At 35.2% G+C, this 5,846-nt stretch overlaps 1 pseudogene; it reads left to right on the top strand.

Moving 5' to 3' along the window:
• Positions 1-867: 867 nt before the first annotated feature.
• Positions 868-985, top strand: LOC123836733 (5S ribosomal RNA; annotated as a pseudogene).
• The last annotated feature ends 4,861 nt before the right edge of the window (positions 986-5,846 follow it).

The raw sequence follows: 5,846 nt of genomic DNA, 5'->3' as shown, positions 1-5,846 counted from the left end.
AATGTATTTAAACAAGTAAATATGCAAGATCAATTACACAGTATGAGTGTTAGTTGTTTTGTCTGAACCTATATATAAGTTATTGAATAATATTTCTATAAAATATATTTTTAAACACATTTTGAGGCTAAATTTTGATTAATTTATTCACCTCTATCAAGTTAATTATCCCATTCCAACTTCTCACACCCACACTCATATACATACACATACATGTGTTATGCAAACACAATTTCAGAGGATAGTTTGATGGATATTAGAGTCTATCAGTTAATGCCCCCAACCATGTCCTATGGGAAATAAGATGTATTTATGTATGTGAATTTGTGTCTATGTATGTCTGAATTTGTTATTGGTGTAGAAAATAAATACAAATTTGAAAGAAAACAAGGGCAATGCTAATTTGGTTAGCTTTTGCAAACTAAAGTAACTATTTTGGATTGTATAAAAACTCTGAGATTAATTGGATCAATCTGTTTATTGTATTATCCACATAAATATTTTTGAATAAACAAAATTGGATACATCCCTATTATAATCAATTATATTTTAAACTTTGTGCATTTTATGATATCCAAGTGAGTATGCATGTTAAACTAATCCTATGAAAAAGAAAACATTGGCCCTGCTTTTATGAAAATATAATAGAATAAAGTGAACTAGGTAACTGAGATACTGCAAAATGCCCAAGACTGTTTTATATATTTTGGAACTAAACTTAGGCTAATTACCAGATACAGAAAAAAATAGAAGACAAATAGGAAAAGTCATTAATGTCTTATATTTATATATTTTGCTATAGAAGACAAATGGGAAAAGTCATTAATGTCTTATATTTATATATTTTGCTTATGACTCTTATTACTGTATTGTTTAATACCACCCTGAACGAGCCCGATCTCATCTGATCTTGCAAGCTAAGCAGGGTTGGGCCTGGTTAGTATTTGGATGGGAGACCGCCTGGGAATACCGGGTGTTACAGGCTTTGGGGCACCTGGGTGGCTCAGCTGGGGTTGAGCGTCTGCCTAGGCTGGGGTCATGATCCTGGAGTCCTGGTATCGAGCCCCATGTGGAGCCCCCTGCTCAGCAGGGAGCCTGCTTCTCCCTCTCCGCGCTGCTCCAGCTCTCTCTCTCTCAAATAAATAAATAAATAAAATCTTTAAAATAAAAAAAGATGCTGTAAACAATCTCAGAAATTCTTTGCATAGAATTCCAAACAACCGTTACAAATAAGTGTGTTGCTCTATGTGTGGTGGATGAGTATTCTGGTATCAACCATTTATACCATCATCCATAGCTCAGTGAAAAGCCCACTGTGTTGAAGAAAAATACATGCCTTTGATATTCTTAGCTCATCTCCTATTTTCATTTCGAAAATGGAGTGTTGATCAGCTTTAGTGTTCTGCTGATAACCTCTTGGTTTCACAGCAGATGCACTGGTAACACAATGTTAGAGCTCTCAATGGCAAATTAGAGTCTTCAGAGTAGAAAACTTCCTCAACTGAGTTAAATGTCATATACTTCTAAGCTACTCATAAACCCTTAAAATTAAGTAAACACAAATCTGTTCCCCCAAATTATTATAGTGTGAAGTATCCCAGCAGCCTGAGAAAGCCTTGGAATGTCCTCTGGATGATAAGAAATATAGCGATAATTTTTTTTAAAGATTTTATTTATTTATTTTACAGAGAGAGACACAGTGAGAGAGGGAACACAAGCAAGGGGAGTGGGAGAGGGAGAAGCAGGCTTCCTGCTGGGCAGGGAGCCCGATGCGGGGCTCGATCCCAGGACCCTGGGATCATGACCTGAGCAGAAGGCAGACGCTTAACGACTGAGCCACCCAGGCGCCCTATAGCGATAATTTTTGTCATTCCACATTACAAGCAAGACAATCCTTGCTCCACTGTCAGCAATACTTAACAGACCCATACTCTATTATTATTTCCAATATCCCAGAGACATAAAATATTAAGTGGTTAAAATGAGTGAGTTGCTACTTAAACACAGTTTAATTCTTAGCTATTGATGCCAAATTATATTTAGTAAGGGCTATAGCAAAAGACTATAATAAAATTCAGGTCTTTTAAGAATTTAAAAATGCAAAAAAAAAAAAGTATAAAAGTAAACATATGCTTACTACAGTACCTAGCAATTTAACTCACACATATTTACCTAAACTAAATGGAAACACATATGGACACAAAGACTCACATCAAAGTTCATAGCAGTATTCTTCACAGTAGCTAAAACTTGGTAGTGACCCAAATACCAATCAATGGGCTAATGGACTAACAAATTATAATAAATCCAATACATTGGAATACTAATCAACAATAGAAAATAGTGAACTGCCAATAAATTCAAAAGCATTTAAGACCATATTATGTTGGGCAAAACAAGCCAGGCACAAAATGATGTGGTGTTCAAACACATTTATACGACGTTGTAGAAGAGGAAATTAATCTACAGCATCAGAGAGCCTATCAGTTTTTACTTGGGACTAGGGAAAAGGAGCATGAGGACACTTTTAGAAGTTATAAAAATGCTTTCTATTATGATTAGGGTAGTAAAAACCATGGTATATGCATTTATCAAAATTCATTAAAAAGACACAAAATGGATGTGGGGTTTTTTTACATGTAAATTATACTTCAATAAAATTGACTTAAATTTTCAAAAGTACTAATATTCCTTCACTGCTTACTGTGTAGGCTTCACTATCTCATAACTTGGCGTATATTCTTTTACTTTCATTTGGTGATTCAGAACGGTGTTAAAAGTTATTTTAATGTTGTAATTTTTTGGTATCTTATTTTCATCAGAAGTTTTAATTATCATAAAATAGGTGATAAAAATCACATAAGTGGGAATAAAAATGTTCAGGTCAATCCCGTATTCCCACTTGTGCAATAATAATAGAGTATTAACTTGGAAACCAGTCTTTTCTTAATAATACAATAGTTGGAGTGAAACCCACTCTTTCTACTGCCACCATGTAGTATAGTCTCTTTGATATGTTTTATAGATTGCTTAATTTGACTGCTGTAAGGCTTTGATGAAGGTTCCTGCCTATAAAGTGGAATTTCACCAATTCAAAACATTTTTAGAATTATTTCAATTAGAATATGTTTAATATCTATTTAGCAGTTGCATTCTCATGAGAAAAGGTATATTTTATTTTAGTCAGCAAGTCAACAAGTATTTATTGAGCTCTCACAGGATATCTTATATTGCACCTAGCAAATTTATTATTTCCTTGCAAGTACCTAGGAAACATGGAGATGTTTTCCCAGAGTTGCTGTAAAACATATTTCATGGTATTGATTAAATAAGGATAAAAGAAAAGGGAAGAAACTGGCATTTCCATGTAAGATTTTTCCTTTTTATGGCATAGTATATGCTTTCATAGAAATGTCTCCCATTTGGGTGTAGAAGACAAACTGTATTGTGAATATTATCATACATATATCAGAAACTGATGCTAACTTTAAATACAAAACTCTTTGAGAAAGATTTCTGCTGTCTCTGTGTGTATCCCTATGAACAAATAAAGGGGTGGAAAATGAGATATTGAGGCAAATGAAAATCCCTTTGGGTTTATTTATTTCATATAAGCTGCCTAAGTGCAAGTTCCTTTCCAATGCTAAATCTTACACTACAATTTCCAAGTTATGAACTGGCAAGTTCCCTGAGCCTTGATCCTTTGATTCTTCGCTGTAACAATAGTGAATTACACATTCATCCATCAATCACCACCTACATGCCAACACCAAAATTAATTTCAGACTACCCCAGAGAATATCTTCAGTGTTAGCTACTTTATAATTTAATGTAATGAGACATGTAACAATGTTTTTTGGAAGATCACTTGCTGGTTTGGGAAGCAGAAGTGCAATCATTCAGATATGTGCACACAAAACTCTGAGATTTTACAAGCATTTTTTTCTTAAATCAGAAATCATTGGTTATTTTCTGAAATCCTAAATGCAGTTTTATCCAAATTATAGCTTTTCAGTTTTCTTCCAAGTATCCAGTCAGAAAGTGATATAAATATATACTTGAAAATGCCCCCCAAAAAGTTTGACTAGTAGGTTGTGCTACTAAAGTATTCAATCTTTAAACCCTGAAAAAATGATATTAGTGAGAAGATACAATGACTAGCCAGTGGGTATTATTTTAAAACAGACACAAACTTTTCTATTTCTTCTGTGAATGTTGTGGATAAAAAGATTACAAATACCTATTTTGCTGATCCTTATCATACTTAGTCTACCTGTAGTACAAGTACAAAATAACAACAATTAAAATGAAAACAGTATGCCCACTACTTTTTCTTTTACTTTACACTGGTTTAAATGAAATAATATAGCAAAAAAAGAATACTTACATGAAAACAATACACATGCTATTTATATGCAATGTTCAGCCCCTTTAGCTCAAAAGAAGGGATAGAAGGATGTTATTATTCCTGTTAGAAGGAGGACTCCATTCATTTCTATGAGTGGTTGACTTCAGGGTAAGTTACAATTTAAAATTTCCTACTGGATTAATAGCAACTACCAAAAGTTCAGAAGAGCATTAGTAATTAGTTCTCCTAAAAGCCAAGATTTATTGGGAATATCATGCAGTTTAGTATTACACACAGCCTGTTCTTTTCATTGTGGCTTAAAATACACACAATTTAATGTTTCTGTTCCTAAGACATTCAAAGACTGTGTTTGAATATATATTTTTTCTTTAATGTGATTCTTTGTGAAATGCATAAAACAGTTTTAGTATAAAAGATGATGATCAATTCTCAACATCTCTGATCTATGATGAATAGGTCATATATGTAACAGATTTCTCTGAATTGAACTAGTCTGCATGTAGTAAGGGTAATAGTAGTGTGATTCCAGTACAATCTAGGGAACTAAGTTTTTAAGGACCACCAGTACGTGTTACAAATGGATCTCAACTTTTACTTCTGAGATCACTTGTGGATCCAATCCATTGACATGCCAGCAAGTTCTATATTAGCTTTTTTTTTTCCTTCTCTGCTCCTCAGAGAATCTACTTGGCTTGCTGCTCAGATCCTTGTCACTAGCATGGTGGCTTTCTGTTCCACTGTGTCCCTGATCCTTCTCATTGTCCAGCACTCTGCTCCTCTAACATCCTCATTCTTTCCCCACAGTCACTTCACTGAACTAGAGCAAAACCTTTTCTTCTTCGCTTTTATTTCACTCCGTTACAGTGGCAACAATTTGGAAATTGCTCTAAGCACTCATTATCTCACAGATATTTTAATGATCTATTTATTTATTTCTTTTTTTTTACGATTTTATTTATTTATTTGAGAGAGAATGAGATAGAGAGAGAGAGCATGAGAGGGGGGAGGGTCAGAGGGAGAAGCAGATTCCCTGCTGAGCAAGGAGCCCGATGTGGGACTCGATCCTGGGACTCGATCCTGGGACTCGATCCTGGGACTCGATCCTGGGACTCGATCCTGGGACTCCAGGATCATGACCTGAGCCGAAGGCAGTCGCTTAACCAACTGAGCCACCCAGGCGCCCCTATTTATTTCTTGTTACAGACTTCTCAGGCTTCTTCACAGGACTCATGGGATGGGGAGTGAAAGAGGAGTCAAGACAGAGGATTGCCTGACCAATTAGCGGTGGTGTCCTGAAAAGCAGCCTGTGTTTGACATGAAACTCAAGTGCCTCTGTTCCCTCTCCCCGAGACGCTAATTCCTCACTTTGAGGTTCCTAGGTTTTCTGTGTGAAGAGAGGTAAGTGCCTTGCTGCTTTTCATATATATTGAGTAAAATGATCTTAACAGTCCCCTCAGCTTGACTGAATTTTAGACAG

The sequence above is a fragment of the Mirounga angustirostris genome, unplaced genomic scaffold (genome assembly GCF_029215605.1).
Source record: "Mirounga angustirostris isolate CCGP_5_RB_7025 unplaced genomic scaffold, mMirAng1.0.hap1 SCAF_7, whole genome shotgun sequence".
Taxonomy (NCBI): domain Eukaryota; kingdom Metazoa; phylum Chordata; class Mammalia; order Carnivora; family Phocidae; genus Mirounga; species Mirounga angustirostris.
Note: the sequence above shows the minus strand (reverse complement) of the source record. Positions and strands in the feature narration are given on the sequence as shown.